This window comes from Electrophorus electricus, chromosome 16 (genome assembly GCF_041902795.1).
Source record: "Electrophorus electricus isolate QZ-2024a chromosome 16, ASM4190279v1, whole genome shotgun sequence".
Lineage (NCBI taxonomy): Eukaryota > Metazoa > Chordata > Actinopteri > Gymnotiformes > Gymnotidae > Electrophorus > Electrophorus electricus.
This window is the reverse complement of record NC_137512.1, coordinates 1222501-1245000: the sequence shown is the minus strand read 5'-3', so window position 1 is coordinate 1245000 and position 22500 is coordinate 1222501. Positions and strand designations below refer to the sequence as shown.

Below are 22500 nucleotides of genomic sequence, written 5' to 3'. Positions count from 1 at the left end.
CACACAGAACCACCCCTCCACCTGCATCTACAGGGGCACTACACAGAACTACCCCTCCAACCGGACCCACACGGTCACTACACACAAAACTACCCCTCCACCTGCATCTACAGGGGCACTACACAGAACTACCCCTCCACCTGCACCTACAGGGGCACTACACAGAACTATCCCTCCACCTGCACCTACAGGGGCACTACACACAGAACTACCCCTCCACCTGCACCTACAGGGTCACTACACACAGAACTACCCCTCCACCTACCCCTGCCAGTCCCTCCCTCCACTCACCTTCACTCAGCAGACCTCTTCATAGGTGTGCAGTTACAAGGCCATATTATCTTCCCAATCTGCAGCAGATCAAATACCCTCCCCCCACCCTCCCCCATTGAGGGCAGCACAGGAGATAACATACAACACGGGAGATAACATACAACACAGGAGATAACATACAACACAGGAGATAACATACAACACAGGAGATAACATACAACACGGGAGATAACATACAACACAGGAGATAACATACAACACGGGAGATAACATACAACACAGGAGATAACATACAACACGGGAGATAACATACAACACAGGAGATAATATACAACACAGGACTCATCATAACACACAACATGACTCATCATAACGCAGAACATGATTCAACATAACGAACAATATGACTGGAGATATTCAGCATAAGAGAGACAGAATATGACACAGAGTCATGTTGAAAAAGTGTAATTAACTGGTGAAGACATGGAACCCTGTCCAGTTTGCTTGTGCAGGCGTGTGCCTTTGAGTAGAGATAGCTGGAGAGTGTGCCTCCAAACTGAGGGTCCAGCATGGATCCAGCATGATCCAGCATGGAGGAACCATGGCCACTCGATCTGAAATAAGGCATTCCTCTTTCAGATCCAGGTTAATTAGACTGTAAACTGTGCTGTTACATCTGTTTATTTTTTAAAATATTGTTGTTTGTTTGATTTGCTGTTGTTGTTGTTGATGTTGATGTTGTGAGAACATCTCATCAAATGATCTGATGGTGTGATGTCAGAACCTCATGGATCAGCTCATGTTTCCTATAATCCAAGTAGACTGCAGCAGCCAGAACCATCTTCTAAAGCTCATATACCCAGTAACGCGAGGGCAAACCAAAGAGGTTCTCAGGCCGTCCCAGCACCGCAGGGTTGATGAAAACCCGCCGGGCTGGAATGGTCACTGGAATGGTCACTCTCTACATCTGCTCACTCTTTCATGCGAGGATTTTGTGTTTAATTATCTTCATGTTGGCAGACATAAGGTGGATTAGCTTTTAAAGGCGTCTCTGCTCTGTCTCCTGCCATAAAGAACCTCCTTGGTGTCGGGTGATGACACAGACCTTCAGGAAAACACAAACTTCTGTCCATATATCACTTCGGAGTTAGCTGTCTGTGATTCCGTTGACTTGACCTGCCTGGTCTGTCACTGTGTGCTGGTAAAGGACAATAACAAACATGTGCTGGTGATGATAATGCGATTTAAAGGCAGTGCTGGTAAGAACGCTCAGCTCAGATTAACAGATCAGAGAGTATTCATTCTACTGCTCAGACTCTCATTACTGACTAACCTGTAGGTCAATTAACAGCAATATTGCGCACATTGACACACATGTACAGACGCGCACACACACACACACACACACACACACACACGCATGTGTACACACCGACATACACACACACACGTGATGTGACATTTGGCAAACTGTAGATGAATCCAACTATAACTGATCTGATAAAACATGACCCTGAATTAATTAAAAGGGAAAACTTAATAAAGGGTTCAGGTGGTGCGTACAGTGTTGTAATGTTCACCTCCTCACAGAGTACAGGGGAAGTTTACACATGCACAAAACAAACGACAACGACGAGGTTGAAATGGCTTGTTTAGTTCTAGATGCCAATGTGGATTCAGCCTACACAGACTTCTACCTCATTTTGTTTTTTAACATTTCACTTTTAATCCTTTTTAAGTAATTCCCCTCTATTTAAATCTGTTTGAAATAGATCTGTTACCATATCAGTGTCATTGAGATACTGCCAAGATAAATACCTTGTAATATCTTACTTAAAAACAAAAAACAAATAGCCCTAATGGTAAGTGTGTAGTGAAGAATGGCAAGTTCTGCTCTAGGGCTCCGGCTGGTGTGTAGATAAAGTGCAGGGGTGCGGGAGTGTGCAGGAGTCCAGACCGCTTGTACAGCCTGTGTAGCCATTCTGCTTGGCAGGAAATGAGGTCAGGGGGGTTAATGTTGATTTAATAAGCAATTAATTCTGAGCTGGTACCTTGGAAATTGGTAAGAGCAAGAATGATGAAAGATTGGATGTGGAAGCCAGCTCATAAAAGCTTGTGCGCTGGGTGGGGGGATGTTTGGGGGAAGTGGGGTATTCTGCCTTCATAAAGCACTGGTTTGTTTATTCACAGCTCTGAAACAAACACACACTGATGATGTCTTAGTCTCCACATGACCAAGCACTTCCTGATGGGTGTGTCTTTCTTGTTCTTTCATGTGTGCATGCACCAATCAGAGCTCAGATGGATGACAGGATGCCCAGCTGCAGTCTCTGGGCTCCACAGGTTGACCTCCTGACATCAAAACATGACTCTTCTTCATCCGTTTATTTAATCAAAAGAAAAATGTCTCCAGCATTAAGGTCACATCAGCAACCCAGGTCAGTCTTCCCCCTCACACACGTGACAGCAGTGAAGATGTACAGGATGTACGTGCACATGGTGTACTGCAGGTATCCGGTAAAATTCAGCACCATTTGCACAGAATAATTACAATCTCATCTCTCTTCATCTGTATGTGGATGTCAAAAGCTCCCATGAGCCCAGCTGAGCCCTTTAAACAAAGCCGTCCATTGTGGGAGCTCATTCGTTCCCTCCTATTGCCAATCAATCTTAAGTAAATAATATGACTAAGTGGAAGGTACAGCTCTAGGTACAGCTCTAGGTACAGCTCTAGGTACAGCTCCAGATACAGCTATAGGTACAGTTCTAGGTAAAGCTCTAGGTACAGCTCCAGATACAGCTCTATGTACAGCTCTAGGTACAGCTCCAGGTACAGTTCTAGGTAAAGCTCTAGGTACAGCTCCAGATACAGCTCTATGTACAGCTCTAGGTACAGCTCCAGATACAGCTCTATGTACAGCTCCAGGTACAACTCTATGTACAGCTCTAGGTACAGCTCCAAGTACAGCTCCAGGTACAGTTCTAGGTAAAGCTCTAGGTACAGCTCCAGATACAGCTCTAGGTACAGCTCCAGGTACAGTTCTAGGTACAGTTCTAGGTAAAGCTCTAGGTACAGCTCCAGGTACAACTCTAGGTACAGCTCCAGGTACAGCTCTAGGTACAGCTCTAGGTACAGCTCCAGATACAGTTCTAAATGCAGCTCCAGATACAGCTCTAGGTACAGCTCCAGGTACAGCTCCAGATACAGTTCCAGATACAGCTCTAAATGCAGCTCCAGATACAGCTCTAGGTACAGCTCCAAGTACAGCTCCAGGTACAGTTCTAGGTAAAGCTCTAGGTACAGCTCCAGATACAGCTCTAGGTACAGCTCCAAGTACAGCTCCAGGTACAGTTCTAGGTAAAGCTCTAGGTACAGCTCCAGATACAGCTCTATGTACAGATCCAGGTACAGCTCCAGGTACAACTCTAGGTACAGCTCTAGATACAACTCCAGGCACAGTTCTAGGTAAAGCTCCAGATACAGCTCTAGGTACAGCTCTAGGTACAGCTCTAGGTACAACTCTAGGTACAGCTCCAGGTACAACTGTAGGTACAGCTCCAGGTACAGCTCCAGATACAGCTTAGTTCTGTCTTGAGCAATCCAACATTATCCAATGAATAGCCAGATGACAGCACAGCAGCTACTTGAGTCATGCACACTTCTACACCCTGCCCCCCAAACACACATGAAATGTACCTGGGTCAGGTGACCTACCTCAGCTGCTTCACCTGTTTGCCCCACACCTGGACGCTCCGGTGCCCCCCCCATCCCTCACCGCCCAACGCAGCTGCCCCTAGTCCACTGCAGTAGAGGCTCGGAGTGGGGGGTTGCGGTCCTTCACACAGTCTAACTGGGCTTGCCAGTGGCCTGCCTGCACGGATACACCCGCCTGCCTCGGATTCTCTCATCACACCTCTCACACATCCCTCCTGCTCACATGCTTCTGCAGAGACACGTTAAGAGAGCAGCACTAGCAGAGGACGTGGAGAGGCGTGACTATCCACACTGAATGTAGATATGTGTGTGTGTGTGTGTGTGTGTGTGTGTGTGTGAGAGAGTGTGTGTGTGTGTGTGTGTGTGTGTGTGAGTGTATGTGTGTGTGTGAGAGTGTGTGTGTGTGTGTGTGTGTGGGAGAGTGTGTGTGTGTGCGTGTGTGTGTGCATGTGTGTGTGCGTGTGTGTGTGTGTGTGTGTGTGTGTGTGTGGGAGAGTGTGTGTGTGTGCGTGTGTGTGTGCATGTGTGTGTGCGTGTGTGTGTGTGTGTGTGTGTGTGTGTGTGTGTGTGAGAGTGTGTGTGTGTGTGTGTGAGTGTGTGTGTGTGTATCCGCATGGCGTTACATTTCCTCTCCCTCCCCATATCGGATTTCCCTGTGTTCTGTACATTTGCAGGACTGACTGAGTGAGTGAGTGAGTGAGTGAGCTGGTGACTTGTGTGCAAATTAAATGGAGAGAAAGAAAAATGCATAATTAATGTTCCCAGAGACTGCAGAGTCTCCCTCATGGACTGGGATCCAGTACCCACACAGGGTAATTAATACACTGACCAGAGCCAGCCATGAACAGGCAGATGACACGCCGATAGTCCCCCTCTCTCTCTCCCTCTGTTTCTCCCTTCCTTCCTTCTTTTCCTCCCTCTCTCCCTCCCTCTCTTCTCTCTCTCTCTCTCTCTCTCTCTCGCTCTTCCTCCCTTTGCCTCTATCACTATTCATATGCTACTGCACTTCCTATACCAGCAACCCAAAAATAGGTCACCTGCACAAGCCTGCACTCTGCTGCGCATGTGTTTACATGTTTTATCCTGTGTGTGTGTGTGTGTGTGTGTGTGTGTGTGTGTGTGTCTGTGTCTGTGTGGTTTATTTACACAGGCTGAACAGGAGGTTGTGTGTGTTTAGCTGTTTTTGAACCTCCATTGCTATCTCTGAGCTCAAGCCAAGCTCATCAGTGTAAAGGCATTACACACACACTTCAGCCCAGATTCCACACTCACTCTTCTGTTTCCACACCATAATAAAATTTGATCGACATCCACTTCAGCCGATAATAGATGCAATCCAGCTTCATAAGTAGTGCTCCATCTGTGCACTGCAACCCACACACACGCACACGCACACACACACACACACCCCAACCAACCCCCATCCCACACACAAACACACACACACACACACACACAGACACCCCAATCAACCCTCACCCCACACACAAACACACATACACATGCACAAGCACACACACACACACACACACACACACACACACACACACACACACACACACACACACACAGACACCCCAACCAACCCCCACCCCACACACAAGTACACACACACACCCCACACTCACACCTCCCCACCAACCCTCTCCCACCCCCCCACACACACCAACCCACACACACACATGAACACACCCCACACTCACACACACACCCACCAACCCCCTCCCACACACACCCACACAAGGCATTCGGAATCAGCCCCATTGGTGAGGGCCTCTTTATGTGGACCAGATGGGTTTAGTCATAACAGGAGCTGTCTGTGTGTCAGTGGGACTGTCTGTGTGTCAGTGGGACCGTATGGCTGGCTGCAGGACTGTCTGTGTGTCAGTGGGACTGTCTGTGTGTCAGTGGGACCGTCTATCTGGCTGTGGGACTGTGCAGATTTATGACCATATGCCTTGAGTTCTGTATTTTAGAAAGAATGAATTCTGTCAGAGGTAATACCACGTGAGTTGATTAATTCAGTAAGTGGATTATGGTATATTTATCTATCAAACACGTCCTGTCCAGTACAAACAGATCCAGCCGGTTCTCTTAGTGTCATCACTACCTGCTTGATGATATTTATTATTCATGACCGTTTATCATGAAAAGAAACTGATTTCTTTTAAATAACCTAATCAGAATGTATGACTGGGGATGCTATTACCATTGCAAATTAATCCCACTGTAAATTCCCACCTTGTTTCGGGTCACACCTTGTGAGGATGTGGGAAAAAAACACAACATTATGATATTATTTTGTGTTGATCTAGACGATTACATTTCCGACCACAGCCTGATCAAGGAAGACGAGCTCTCCTTGGCATCTCCAAGAGTCATGTGTGAATACAATCTAAAATTCCTTACCTTTTCAACCAATAGCGTCCTCATTGCCAGCCGGCAAAGTTGTGTGTGTGTTTCCACAGGTACACGGTGAATGAAGACTACAGCATGCTTGTTCACATTTGGCAATGGCAGAATGAAGACAAAGTGAGAATGAGTGAGAACATGATACATGAGAGAGAGAAGGAGCGATAAAAGGTGATTATAAGAACCAGGACTATAAGAGTGCATGTTTGGCAGGATGTATGGCCAGTCGTTTTATTACGTGACTCCAAAATCTGTCCTGCTGCTCCACCAGACGTGCTTTGAAACACAGGTCATGTCTCTCGGCTTCTTAGATAGAACTGTGCCTGGCTCTGATACCAAGGAACCACACAGGCTACCGTACGGGATAACGAATCCAACAGATGACTGAGTGTATCCAAAGGTTTCTTGGTATCAAGCTTGGGAAGGTTAGCCTGGACACTTTACAACTGCTATGAAAACAGACAAAGCACTTAAATGCCTCGTATTCTATAAACACAATCGTTTATTATTACTGCATGATTATATAAGTAAATACACACAGATGATGCTTTTGCGTGTTCAGCCCTGTGCAATTTGTAGCAGTGAATGGCGTTGTCCAGTGGGCCAGTCATTTGAAAATATACCAATTTGCTGTCATATTTTGTCGGGACGATCTATGATAGCAACGGAAGGTTTGGCAGGTTGTTATAGGTCTTATGGCACCAACAAACAAAAGACAAACAAGACAAAATAAAAAGACAGTGCTCCCCTTTCTGAAGCCTGGCTGTGGCCTACGCATACGTCACTGCATCAGGAGCAAGGCAGGAGGGAGAGATTGACATGCCACTCTTTCACGTCAAACGCTACCACTTCACAAATTAATTAACCATTCAAACACTTAACGGCTCCACTTAATACACATCTGTCTCCGAGGATTAAACGGACGCATTTGAAAGTGGATTGAACATGGGAACGATAGAATCTATTCCTCACACTCGTTTCTCTCTCTTCTTCTCCCACACCATCCCAACATTATGTACTAGGAGCTTTTCTAAGGTGATTTTCTATCGGTCAACTGATCACCCAATTAAGCATGAAGGGATGTACCCGTGTTCCTGCTAGCCGATATAAGCAGCTTCTCAAGGCCTGAACCCCTGAGCCTACAAAGGACCGGCCTCGAGCACCCACACACCCGATACTGACACTTGTTACAGACCTGGAGGTCCAGCGAGCACTGTGGGTTATCACAGCACTCTGACCAGGACTTCCTAGCCAGCCTGTTCAGATCAGAACTCACTGTGCAGCATAAACGTAGTGGCGTGAACACACGCAGGGCTGAGCAGATCCACATCCATGTACAGTATACTGATTACAAGGTCAACTGAAATAAACCAAATAACAAAATCAATGTTCAGTATGAATGAGTCAAAAAGGAGATGACATGTTCAAATAGGTGACACAGCTGCTAATTAAATATTTTTACTCATAGTGACAAATCACCTACACTGTCTTAATAACAGCTGCACAGTGACAGCATTGCTCAACTCAAAAATTCAAACAGTAGAATTTGTCAGTGGATGTTCCTACTGTGTAGTAGCATCTGTAGTAGTGTCTGTAGTAGCGTCTGTAATAGTTTCTGTAGTAGTATCTGTAGTAGTGTATGTAGTAGCGTCTGTAGCAGTGTATGTATTAACGTCTGTAGCAGTGTCTGTATTAGCGTATGTAGTAGTGTCTGTAGTAGCATCTGTAGTAAATGAATTTCAGACACATGTCTTATCATCTTTGTGTAATCTGTGATCTCATCACAATTACATGTGACATGGTTGTCACAGCCTCTGGAACTGCACTGGATGCAAGGCTGTATTCAAGTGTAACCCCAACCCCAACCCTAACCCTAATCCTAATCCTAGCACCAACCCCAACCCTAACCCTAATCCTAATCCTAGCACCAACCCCAACCCTAACCCTAATCCTAATCCTAACTCTAACCCTGACCCGAACCCTAATCCTAATCCTAACTCTAACCCTGACCCTGACCCTGACCCTGACCCTAACCCTAACCCTAATCCTAATCCTAGCACCAACCCCAACCCTAACCCTAATCCTAATCCTAACTCTAACCCTGACCCTAACCCTAATCCTAATCCTAACTCTAACCCTGACCCTGACCCTGACCCTGACCCTAACCCTAACCCTAACCCTAATCCTAATCCTAGCACCAACCCCAACCCTAACCCTAATCCTAATCCTAACTCTAACCCTGACCCTAACCCTAATCCTAATCCTAATCCTAATCCTAATCCTAATCCTAATCCTAATCCTAATCCTAACTCTAACCCTCTGTCTAGCACTCCTGTACCTAATACTCACTGCAATGATAGACTATAAATATCACATTTCATCTAGTCACCAACAGCAAAATCTTGCTATACTGTTATTTAGCTATGAGACACTATGGGCTACTGGGAGCTCTGGGCCTCATATGTCTGTTCTGGTGTCTGTGGTTCACAGTTCTGGACTAAAACCTGCACTTTCTCCCTCAAATGTTATGGATTTCAGCATTCTTACATGAGTAAAAATAAAAATACGTTTCAAAATAGGATAGAAAAATGTTAAAACTGCACGTTTACTGAAGTATGCCTGAATTAATTTACTTAAAAAAAACTTTTTACAAATTTGTTTTATGGAATTTTATGGAATTTGAATTTGCAAACCCTCTGATCATAGAGGAGTGCTGTAGGGTTAGGGTTAGGGTTAGGGTTAGGATTAGGTTAGGGTTAGGGTTAGGGTAGGGTTAGGGTTAGGGTTAGGGTTAGGTTAGGGTTAGGGTTAGGGTAGGGTTAGAGTTAGGGTTAGGGTTAGGGTTAGGGTTAGGGTTAAAGTTAGGGTTAGATCCTGTTTGTCAGGCTGTGCTGGCATTGTTTAATCAGAGCTCAGATCTTCAAGTGCGGCTGCTCCTTTAAGAGGTCTCCAGGGTTCAGGTTGACATCATGCCCTCAGAGCCCACATGCAGCCATAAGGCAACCTTCTTTCACACCTACTCATCAAGGAGCCATGCGACCTTAACTGGGGTTAGGTTAGGGTTAGGGTTAGGGTTAGGGTTAGGGTTAGGGTTAGGGTTAGGTTAGGGTTAGGGTTAGGGTTAGGGTTAGGGTTAGATCCTGTTTGTCAGGCTGTGCTGGCATTGTTTAATCAGAGCTCAGATCTTCAAGTGCGGCTGCTCCTTTAAGAGGTCTCCAGGGTTCAGGTTGACATCATGCCCTCAGAGCCCACACGCAGCCATAAGGCAACCTTCTTTCACACCTACTCATCAAGGAGCCATGCGACCTTAACTGGGGTTAGGTTAGGGTTAGGGTTAGGGTCAGGGTTAGGGTTAGGGTTAGGGTTAGGGTTAGGGTTAGGTTAGGGTTAGGGTTAGGGTTAGGGTTAGGTTAGGGTTAGGGTTAGGGTTAGGGTTAGGGTTAGGGTTAGGGTTAGGGTTAAAGTTAGGGTTAGATCCTGTTTGTCAGGCTGTGCTGGCATTGTTTAATCAGAGCTCAGATCTTCAAGTGCGGCTGCTCCTTTACGAGGTCTCCAGGGTTCAGGTTGACATCATGCCCTCAGAGCCCACACGCAGCCATAAGGCAACCTTCTTTCACACCTACTCATCAAGGAGCCATGCGACCTTAACTGGGGACACCTCTCTCCCGGACGCCATTTTTCCCTCCACCCCAGAGCTCACACTCCTGTTCGAGTGACAAGGTAAAGGCAGGGAGGTCAAAGGTGGTGCTGGGATTGTTGGGGAGGAAACAATGATATTTGCGCTGCCATTCGGATATTCCGGATGGGTCCGCTCCTTCTCTCCCAGCCCAACAGATGGCTGCACGCTGATTTAAAAACAACCCTGCATCAGCTCATCAATCTACTCTCATTGCTTCCATATTAGCGAGCTATGCCTGCCTTCGGTTTTCTCTAATGAGAATGTCCTTAAGAGCTGCTAAGATTGTGAGCATTAGTCTCCAGATGTGTTTACTTGTCGCCTTGGTGTTCCGCACCCCTTCCGGCTTCTGCGGTGCTGCGTGTGTTCACTGAGAGATTAGTTCTTATCCGAACACCTTTAATAGAGCCTGGTGATAGGCCGCTCTCTGCGAGGCTCACGTGACTGGATGTCTGACCAACATGCGTTGCCGTGATGTTCAAGGGAGGACACTTTCCCAGGGCATGGTTTTCTTGATCACACCTGTATTGACTGAGTTAAGCTGTAACAGATGGACCTCAACCCAACCTCTCAATATGCCTCTCTGCCCCGAACCCTAGAGCTTTGACAGGCAGTCACTCAGTCAGAACAATTCCGGCACACTTGGTGCGGTCCGGAAATCAAAAACTGCCATTTGGTTTCTAATCCCATTGAGCAAAATGCAAATTCCATCCCAATATGAGGTTTACTTTGATCTCTGACTTTTTTATTAATAATATTATTTTTGGATTGTGACATGTACCTGCTGCACATGGGTTCAGATGCTTGCCAGATGGTATCCAGTGCTATACAGCCACATCTACTTAGTTCTATCGACTAAACACTGCACACCTGACCCAAACAGTAACTGCACACGACCTCCAATGCTAATCTTTAACACTGCTAGATAGACAGCAGTGAAATCAGTTTTGCATTTTATAAAACAACCTGTTTGATGGATGCAGAGAAGGAAATGTACATTTATTCACATGTATAAACATATGTGTATTCACACCTGGCACAAATCTGCATTCAGATGACAGTTGGCATGGCCGTTTGTTGACATGCGCACTGGTGGATGCTGGGAACGAGTCGGGTCTCATCTTCTGAAGGCCTGTTGGGCAAAGCGCCTGTCTGTGTGGATGCTCCAGCACAGCTGCTCTGTTGTAACATCTGGACAGCGTTCCATGGAAATGTGATAAGTATGACTAAATGCATTTGTCTCAATTAGTCTAAATGCTCCATTTCAGAATCGCACCAAAAAAACATGCAACCACTTGCAACCTAATCAGCTGGAAAAAGTGTTTTCTGAACAGGCCTGATGTAGACCAGTTTATGAGTGCTAAAAGCAAATAGTTATTTTGATTGAATTGCTTATTAAAACATGAATACTACTACTCAACAGCGGGTCTACTTAAAAATCTGGCTTCACCCAGACGATAGTCATTTTCTAAGGTTTTTATTCCAAAACAAGCATGAATTGTCAATATTTTTTTTCCTGATAGGACATATAACACGTGTGGCTCTCACTGCAGGACCAGTGTACCCTGTACCTTAATGACACACTGTCCTTATGACACTTACACAGCTCCCAGCACTGCTCGTGACATCCTACTGTAGAGAAATTGCTTCCTGGCCTTTTAATGTTTTGTAATGGTTGTGAAAATAGTGGACACTTGATAGTTTGTGGCATTAAGGTGGGACCTTGTTCTGTTTATCTATGCAAATACCGGCAATATATGCAAAACGTGTTTATGCAAATACAGGTTATTATCTGAGATGGGCTTCTGTTTGGTGGCCTGAGCAGAGACGCAGCAGAGTTGGGACATTAGTGTGGAGATAACAGGGTGCTGATTAGTATCAAGAAAGTTCATTCCTCCCCGAGACAAGCAAAGCAGAAGTTGGGCCTGCCCCAGCCGTGCACCAGACTTTGGCGTCCTACCCTAACCCTAACCTTAACCCTAACCCTAACCCTAACCCTAACCCTAACTCTAACTCTAACCCTAACCCTAACCCTAACCCTAGCCCTAACCATAACCCTAACCTTAACCCTAACCCTAACCCTAACCCTAACCCTAACCCTAACCCTAACCCTAACCCTAACCTTAACCCTAACCCTAACCCTAACCCCTAACCCTAACCCCTAACCCTAACCCTAACCCTAGCCCTAACAATAACCCTAACCTTAACCCTAACCCTAACCCCTAACCCTAACCCTAACCCTAGCCCTAACAATAACCCTAACCTTAACCCTAACCCTAACCCTAACCCTAACCCAAACCCTAACCTTAACCCTAACCCTAACCCTAACCCTAACCCTAACTCTAACCCTAACCCTAACCCTAACCCTAGCCCTAACCATAACCCTAACCTTAACCCTAACCCTAACCCTAACCCTAACCCTAACCCTAACTCTAACTCTAACCCTAACCCTAACCCTAACCCTAACCCTAACCCTAACCTTAACCCTAACCCTAACCCCTAACCCTAACCCTAACCCTAGCCCTAACAATAACCCTAACCTTAACCCTAACCCTAACCCCTAACCCTAACCCTAACCCTAGCCCTAACAATAACCCTAACCTTAACCCTAACCCTAACCCTAACCCTAACCCAAACCCTAACCTTAACCCTAACCCTAACCCCTAACCCTAACCCTAACCCAAACCCTAACCTTAACCCTAACCCTAACCCCTAACCCTAACCTTAACCCTAACCCTAACCCCTAACCCTAACCCTAACCTTGGCGTCACCCTTAAAGGGCAGAACTGGATGGACAGTCTTAACGGCAGCGCACCACTCTGCTGTTTGACGCGAGGGAGATATGACCAGAACTCTTGATCAGTTTCAAGGAGCCACAGAATGAAATTTTATTGCATGACCCTCGATGACAAAGGCCCGGATTAGAGAGGTCGTCACACAGGTATTTCCTGTTTTTATTTCCAAAGCAGCTTCACCTTAAAGAAAATGATCAATAAAAAGGCAGATAAATAAGAATTTGCCTCATTTGTTTATTTTATTTGCAAGTTATTTATATTTGTATGATGACTTTTTGATCAATTTTAGTGGCATCTCTGGCATTTCTGTACACCTGCAAGAATAACTTCATCATCTGAATGATGTAAACACTACATCAGATCAAGAAAAACTTCATTCTTGTGTCTGTGCTGCTACTGCCAAAGTGTCTTATAAAGTTTTTTTTAAGAATTTAAATGTATTTTGTTTTCTAAATTCTACAGACCAAACTGCTCTATGAAATCTTTCCTTCATCTGCCCTGCACTGCACAGACGTTTCCTCTCTCACACAGATGAGGGTGATAAAACCACAATGTCGACTTTCCCAACACAAATGGTCAACCATTATTAAAGACTACAAATCCGTGTCCTACCACCAGCTGTGAGATCCTGCGGTAGGAAAAACCTGCATGTGGTTACTTTTGATTGGTCAGTAGTGGCAAACCTGGTTCTAGGTGGATATGAGTGAAAAAGGTCTGAGCTGTGGGGGTAGAGGGTAGAGTTGGAGTGGAGGGTTTGGGAGGGTGGAGTTGGAATTGAAGGTTTTGGGAGGGTGGAGCTGGAGGACTGAGAAGTTTGGAGGTTTGGAGGAACCTCTCCCTGGGTCTTGCTCTCCATTTCACCCCCATCTCTATATATATTAGATAACATTCAGGTAGTATTCTCTTTACTGCATTTCTGTTTTTATAACATTTATTGCTTCATTATAATATCTAACCAATCATAATGCATAACTAATTGGCTTGTACTATGAATAAACTTTGTTACGTCAAGCTCAGCTCTTCAGATAGCATCATATACTGTAAACACACAAGAATTCTCTAGTGAAGAGTGAAGAACCAAATATAGTTCCAGAGATTTCTGAAACCAGTTCTATGCAGAGTCATAAATTAGACTAGCCAAATGGAAAAGCACTTATAAAGCAGGCTGTTAATGTTAAGGAACTTTCTAAAGTTGGTTACACATATTCTCGTCACTAACGTTGGGATATACCATAGACTTTGGTCTCTCAGATCTCAGATGGAGTCAGAATGTTAACCCTTCACCTGCTGCTCTTGGTCACCAGCTGTAAGGTGAGTGGAGAAGGTGCAGGTAACATCAAAAGTAAAGTAAAAATGTGAAGTTTCCTGCTCTTTTCTCCTGAGGGGAAAACCATGAGCAGGAAGCTAAAAACATTTTTACTATAAAAAAAAACAACAACACAAAACACATTTGAAGATGTTTGGTTTGACCCCAGCTAAGGGACACTTTTCTGTGTAACTGCTTTCTAATATTTTGCCTGAACCTTGGTCAACCCTGTTTCTTTGCTGACTGAACTGGCTGATAACAGATGTGTAACAGAAGTGTGAGAGAACAGATCTGCGGAGAGTGTGTGTATCCTGTCTCCTCATCCTTGCAACCTAAACCGAGGGAGAGAAATGCTAAGATCCTGACTGCCCTTTATATCCCCCCCCCCCACCCCCCACCATGCTGATGCTAGTAGAGCTGCCAAAAATCCTCTGGATTTAGTGACATTGATTTACAAGCTGTGGGAAACCTTGTGAGGGCTCTGTAGGATGTGCGGAGGTAAGACAGGAGGATATGGTCTCTTCTCCAAACAAACCAGAGCTGCAGCGCTGGAGGTGGAAGCTATCAACACCTTGCTCATATCAGAGTGTATCTGTGAGGGCAAGAGGCAGACTGCTCAGGTTTGGAGGCTACTGGGATGCAAACACACACACACCTGCGCCGCAGAATGGGAGCGCCGTTTACATTTACAGCCTCTGGCATGCGCTCTTATCCAAAGTGAAGTACGGCACCGTGCGTGCATGTGTGTGTGTGTGTGTGTGTGTGTGTGTGTGTGTGTGTGTGTGCTCCCTGGGTAACAAGCTCACCATCCCCTGCTGATACTCTAATGCGGCGCCAGTTTCACTACTCGACAGTGCAAAGATTTTTAATCCTGCGCTACTGCACATGAACAGACGGGAGTCCAGTATTTCAGTAGACAGCCTAGTCAGGAGGTGTGGTTTAACTCTGGCGTGGTAGTCATGGGGTGTGGTTTAACGCTGACGTGGTAGTCAGGGGGTGTGGTTTAACTCTGACGTGGTAGTCAGGGGGTGTGGTTTAACTCTGGTGTGGTAGTCAGGGGGTGTGGTTTAACTCTGGCGTGGTAGTCGGGGGATGTGGTTTAACTCAGCCCCTGTTTTGTCACCAAGATAACAAGCATTTTATTCAGAACATGTGAAGTATTCACACAGTGACGTATAAGGACTTTAGACACAACCGATGGGTTCAACTAACCTTGTAGATTACATTTAACCAAGCTTTATAAACATTTACATTTACACTTACAGCATGTGGCAGACGTGCTTATCCAGAGCAACTCACAGAAGTGTTTTGCCATTTACTCATAGAACGTATCCAAGCAAGCACAGTAGGTTAGAGTTCAAGATACCGTTAAACTAGAATACTGCTGAAATACAGGGAAAACTGAGGGCTGATTGTGGTTTGTGCAGCTGTCGTGGTTGCTGTCCAAATGGCTTTTCCGTTGGCCTAGACACACAGGACTAGATACACAAGGCTGTCTGGGTAATTTTCTGTCTGGTTAACAAAGCTTAAATGACAATTTTTCGTTATTCCATGTGATACATTGCAGTAGGTCTTTGTGTTTCATCTCCTGTACATGCAGTGAATACTCATGCTTGCGCTGAGAGGTAATGATGCTACAGTTGGCCTGTGCTAAAATAATTTAGCTTTTGACCCTCCTTGGTCAACACAAGCCAAAGTTTCTGTATTAACCAATCAGCTTTCTCTATTAAGAAGGAACCAAGATAGGGGTGTTTCTATTCAACTGGTTCCTTTAAAGAATAAAAAAAATTCCATCTGTCAGATGTCATTACATGCTAATATTACAGTTTTTCTTTCAGACATCAGTAGACAAGTAGCTCATGTTGTATAATTATTTAGTGCTTTCATTGTCTGGTAATGGAGGAAACTGGGCTAAACCTCCTTTAATGCTCTTCCCTCTAGATGAAGTCTGAGACACCTCTACCACCACACAGCTTCACCTAGGGATCAGACTTTTCCTGGTTTTAAATGCTAATATTGGGCTGTCCAACTAACGTCCTCAAACACACGGTCTGATCACTCCTATAAAATATCTTAGAGATCATAGGATTAGGGTTAGGATTAGCATTAGTCTCTTCCGTTAGCAGTGCTGAGTGCTTTCACACTGCACGTGGCATCTTTAATTTAGACGAGATATGCTCTGGTCCACATGTTCATATCCCGTTAACATCCAGCTTTGAGATTATTAGACATGTTAAACATTAATTTACAGAAAAAAAGAAAAATGACATAAAAACTCCATTTTGGAAGGCTGAGACGCATCAGATATTGAGCTGTCCTTGGTTAGTCGTTATTGTTCTGTAGATATTGGAGTTTTGGAATATACCATTACCAGGCCTTACAATGCAGTAGCAGAGGGAATATAACTTTCCCTCCAGGTTGAGGTCACTATTCTTTAATAATATATAATTGCCTAAGTATTTCAGTACACTGTCTGACATATATATATATATATATATATATATATATATATATATATATATATATATATATATATATATATATATATATATATATCATCCCTTATATTAGAAAATATATTGCAATATTACATGATCATTTCCAACTTTTGATTGGATTCTCCCCCCACATTATTTTCTAACTGAAGCAATGCTGATAGTGTGTTATTGTGACTGCAAAAAAACTAATAAAAAGTTGTTACCAATAAAAATATAAATAAATAAACTATTGGGTGAGTGAGTACTGAGTGAGAGTTAACAGAAGATGCCAGCTAATAAAACTCAGGCAACTTTGATTCAGATGATTCCCTGCTGTGAATCACAAACAGCACAGTAGTAACACACACTGACCTCCACCTGGATCACCACTGACCTCCACCTGGATCACCACTGACCTCCACCTGGATCACCACTGACCTCCACCTGGATCACCACTGACCTCCACCTGGATCACCACTGACCTCCACCGGGATCACACACTGATCATCATACTTGGTCTTAACAGTATTTATGTTTTTTGTAAGTACATATAATATTTTGCTTCTGTATTAAAAATAAAGTTCTCATGTAGACATGCAGCACAGTTCTGTTAATGTAACTCAGTTCCCTTTATTAGGCTGAAATGTTCGCCAGTGACTGTTCACAGTGTGTCTCTCTTCTGCTGCTTTGCACAGCTGTGTCACGAGTGAGGGATACCGAGAAACCATTGATCAGGCAGAGCCTGGCTGACATCACCATGGCAACAGCCAGAGTGTTTGACCATGAAAGTGTTCCAACAAGATGCAAAGACACAGTGCTCAAGGACTTTGAGGAAACAGCTGCATTTGCCCAATGGACTGTAGCCAAGAGGTGTGACATGACAAACTTTACCACTTAGAGCCAAGATGGACGCCTGCTTCAAGGGCAGACATGTTTACATGAGAGAAAAAGAATGTTTCCTAAACATTATGCCAGAAAAAAACTAACAAAAAAAAAACTGTTTTGTAGTCTTCTGGAGAGTGACACTGAAGAATAATATTGGTGTCTGATGGAAGCACTACTGACAAGGCAAATTAATTATGCATGTTTAATCTCTCTGAACAAATCGGTATTTCTCCATCTGTTTACAACAATGATTGATGGTACTATTCTTTAGGCAACCATAAAAGTAACAGGATGTGAAATGTTCTTTGGAGAGACAGGGCAGGCTTTCACTCAGTGAAGCAAACAACACCTGATCTAAAGCTATGTGAGGGTGAGGAGACACCTGTGTGAACAGCTGATGCTCCTGGGAATACTGGGACTATTCGGAAGCACAGCAGACCGTGGGATGAGGTATATATATGACTATGTAGGTACCAGAAACAAAATCCCTGGGCCTGTAGGAACCAGACAAACGTCGAAGAAGGGGCACTGGTGTGAATTCAGCTGTATGTTTGTGAACTGGTTCAGGTCTGAATTGGACGGACTGTTTGTGAACTGGTTTCAGTGTGAATTTGACTATTTGTTCGTGAACTGGTTTGTGTGAATTCAGGTGTTGGTTTAACAGAAAGAAGCAGTTCAGTACAGCCCTACACTACATGTCACATCTCCTAAATGCGATTACGCTTAAACCAGGGTGACAGGCAGCACTGCAATTATCCAGCCTTTACTGAATAGAGTGAAGTCAACACCTGTTTAAAGCAATAAATAAATACATTTTACAAAGCAGTCCAAACAATCAGTGCGTGAAATAAATGGAATGCGTTTGGGATCAGAGGCAGTCACAGTTGCATGTGTTTGTGTTTAAATATTGAGTTTGAGGAACAGGGATTACCACAGTCACCCTTCTGAGGTTCACACATTTGTTCTCTAAGTAGATGAGCTTCTGTTACCCTTTACTGGCTGTCTGGAAAATGTGTGTTTGTGTGTTTGTGTGTGCATATTTGTGTGTGTTTGTGATTGTGTGCACATGTGCCTGCGTGTGTGTGTGTGTGTGTGTGTGTGTGTGTGCGCGCGCATCTGTATGTGTGTGTGTGTGTGTATGTGTGTGTGTGTGTGTGTGTGTGTGTGTGTGTGAGAGAGCTCTTCTTCTCTCAAGCTAATTCAAGCGCTATTTTAAATCAGTCCCCCTGAGCAGATCTGCTCCGCCACATAAATGCTAAACAGAGGAAGATAATCAGGAGCACAGATGCGGCGCCGGGTGAGGATGCGGCCGTCTTCTGCCGGCTTCGTCTGACCCAAACCTCGCTCTTAATTACACGCCATGCGCTGAACCTCTCAAACACAGCCTGGAATATAGCTCCTTCACCTCAGTATGTTCACATAACATAACAGTTATATCAGCTCACCCAACAGTCCTGTACCTAATACTCACTGTAATGGTAGCAGTATCATAAAAAAGCCTGTAGTGTACTAACTATCATAACATCAATATAATAGAAAATAATCTGCAGTTTTCAGTGCTAGACAGTGATGAGCATGACAGATTTCTCAGTAGATGTCACGATCATATGGATGTCTGCTAAAGCCCAGCTGGTCTCCATGGGTTTAAAGCCCATGAATATAATCGATTGTTTTTGCCCTCGTCAGGCTCAGACTGACATAGAGGTGCTCAGAATCTGGAGAGAGGAAAACATTAATAATAATGGCAGAAATTGAAATGGGAGAGCCATCCAATGGGGTCTGCAGCAGAGGGTTTGGAGGCCTAATTGATCCCCTAGCTTCACCCGGATTGCCAGTGAATCACCTACACATGGCGTCTGCCATCCACGTAAATGACTCTACTGAGAGCGAAGACTCATCGCTTCTCTTGCTGTTATTTTGACAACACAGAACTGCGCTCGGGGGGAACGCTTGTTTGTGAATAATGAGAGTCTACCAGATTATTTTCAAATGTAACCACAGCAGCTTTTTAGCAATGCTGTAGTCCAAGCGTTCTGAAATACGGTGGTAGAGACTGAAACACAGTTGAAGTTAGGGAGAGAATTCATTATGTTGTCGTGGAATTGGATTTTAGACTTTAGTACTATTTGAAGTGATTTTTTTCAGTGAGGTCTGCAGTAACCCTTACTTAACATACACCATTTAAAAATACAGTGACTGTCGCACGATGCTAACTGGCTCTGAGAAGGCACACAGCTGTGCTGGCACATGGTAGGGGCAGGATAAAAGCATCACAGAGGTAACCTTCAGACACACCTCCAACACTAACCCCCAACACCGACCCTCAGCTCCACCTCCAACACTAACCCCCAACACAGACCCTCAGCTCCACCTCCAACACCAACCCCCAACACCGACCCTGATCCCCACCTCCAACACTAACCCCCAGCACCAACCCTGATCCCCACCTCCAACATTAACCCTCCAACACAGACCCTCAGCTCCACCTCCAACACTAACCCCCAACACCGACCCTGATCCCCACCTCCAACACTAACCCCCAGCACCAACCCTGATCCCCACCTCCAACACTAACCCCCAACACAGACCCTCAGCTCCAACCCCCCATCCCAGCTCATTAAACACTTTCATTTAGTGAGCTGATTACAACAAGTGCATACAAAACACAGGCAAATTGCTCAGAGAAATTGGTGATGGGTGTTAAAAGTTAAATGCTATGTATTAATACAGTCCTCTCTCTCTCTCTCTCTCTCTCTCTCTCTCTCTTTCTCTCTCTCTCTCTCTCTCCCTCTCTCTCTCTCTCTCTCTCTCTCTCTCTCTTTGTCTCTGTCTCTCTGATGATTTCTTTATGCTCCATGGTCTTTGTCTTTGATGCCATATGTAATTAGAAGAACTATGGCATTAGGGACGTTTAATTGTTTTTCTGTCATTAATCTTCACCCCAAACAGATTAGATATTTCCACACCCTTCTACAGTATCAGTGCTGTCAGTCCAAATAGGTAAAGCTAATATCATTTTGCATGACTTTTGAGTGTGTGTGTGTGTGTGTGTGTGTGTGCTGGAGAGGGGGATAGATTGTTTTGTCTGCAAATAATGAATAATAAAATAATCAAAATGTTTTTCTTTTTTAAAGCCATTCTAAAGCCATTCTCTTGCCAAACATTTATTTCTTGTTATGGTAGTTAGTACACTTTGATAGTGCACTTTTTTCCTGAGTTGTTTTGCTGCTCATACGTCGAGCTCAGCTGATGGCATGGCAGATTGACACACTGCTCCTGGTTTGGGGAGGAAGGATGCGATATAATATCTGTGATCACCACACTTCAGTGCCTTGAAGACAGATTACCTCCAGCAGTAGCTCCGAGGGCCCTCTGATTACACCGACCCAGGATGAATGTCTGCAGAGGGGAGGGTCTGTCCACACGCCGTGGGGGATGGGGGGATTTGGATGGCTGAACTGTCTGTCAGTCCAACGTGCTAAAAGACTTTGCCACAGTATTCAAACTTGTCCTTTCAGTTAATGAGTGCTGCAAATACACTCGCCGGTCTTTGTTCTTACTCATTTCACTGGGAGAATTGTTGTATTAGAAGTAGAAGTTATAAAAAAGAGAAAAAAACAGTGAAAATAAAAAAAGAAGATCAGACTTCAAAAAGACACAAAGACACAGAGACACAGTCCAGGCATCTGCTTCATGTCCAGAGGGCTCAGGGTTTAAACCTCGTGTAGCTGAGACTCTGGGATCCACAGGAGAAAAGCTCCAGATTAGCCTGTGACCATAGCACACAACTGAAAATCTGACCCCTGTGCAGCTGACTGCACACTCTCTGTTCCTGTTCTCAGCGGTGGATGTCCACGGCCATGCAGCACCTGCCGGTAAATCCAATAAATCCAGCTCACACATGGCAGGTTTTTCCCAGACCAACCTTGGGGCCACTGCCATTCAAATCTGAGACAAAGGCACTGGGCCGGAGCTTGGACAGACAAGTAACCTGCCAGAGACCCGGAAAATCATTTACCAAGGCCGGCCAGCAGGGGGCAGAGTGCGAGCCAGAGAAAGTGTAGCTGTGTGGACCGACTTGACTGGACTGAACTGTTCATGAAGGTGGAATTTAGTGAGAAAGAAAACTTAATCTATGAATATAAACAGAGCAGAGCCCCGGTGCGTTACGGCCGTTCTGTGGTGGGTTTCCCGCTTGATTTTGCTGCCTGTTTCTGCGGTGAGTCCTGAGGAAGGGCCGTGTGGGAATGGCAGCAAGAGGTGGATATTGCCTCCTGGCCCTCTCCCAACCCTGGCTCCGCTGTCGTCCGGGTAACGGGAGGCTAAGTGCCCACTGATGTCGTCTCGTGCCCCTTGAGCCTCGGCATAGCTGCGTGTGCGCATGGCTGATAAACACACCACACTGCGAGGGTCTAATGCGACCGCGTCTCACCGCCTCTCTGTCCAGTCTCTTTATTCCCGAGCGATATCCACGGCTACGACGCTGGCGCCGTGGGCGAAGGCGCTTTGCATACCGAGCGACGGGCGTGAGAAGCAAAGACTCTCACATTAAGAGAAATGTCAATTGCCCAAGTGATTCACCACAATCACGCGTCATTGTGAGCCGTGGGACTTACGGAGGAGGGGAGGTGAGTTCTGGCGTCTACTCCAAAACCACACTAATGACGGCAAACGTAAACCTGCACACACACAAAGGCTGTCTCTTGACTGGAGGGAGACAGGTCAGCATGGCAGACACAGCCTGAGCAGAGGCTATTGTTTGGGGAATTGAAGTCATTTCTTTCAAGGAAAGATAGAAAATGATTTCTCCTCTAAACACAGATTTTGCATTATTGGGAATCACATCGTTATTTTATTCTTTGCTCATTTCTGGTCCGTTTTAGCTCCATTGCAGAAATTCCCATTATACTTTACCATTATGGGATCTGGAAATGCAAATTAGACCGTCCTCTTACTGCTTT

General features: G+C 45.0%; 1 protein-coding gene across 5 annotated transcripts in view; it reads right to left on the bottom strand.

Moving 5' to 3' along the window:
- Nucleotides 1-22500, bottom strand: part of lingo2 (leucine rich repeat and Ig domain containing 2) — a 209197-nt gene that overhangs the window by 93831 nt on the left and 92866 nt on the right. Inside the window, exon 1 of one of the 5 annotated variants that reach the window (XM_081698954.1) lies at nucleotides 3989-4355. The exons of the other annotated variants lie outside the window; for them this stretch is intronic. The gene's annotated coding sequence lies outside the window, so the exon portion shown is untranslated. Of the gene's footprint in view, nucleotides 1-3988; nucleotides 4356-22500 lie in introns of those variants that run through there. 5 annotated transcript variants of the gene reach the window in all.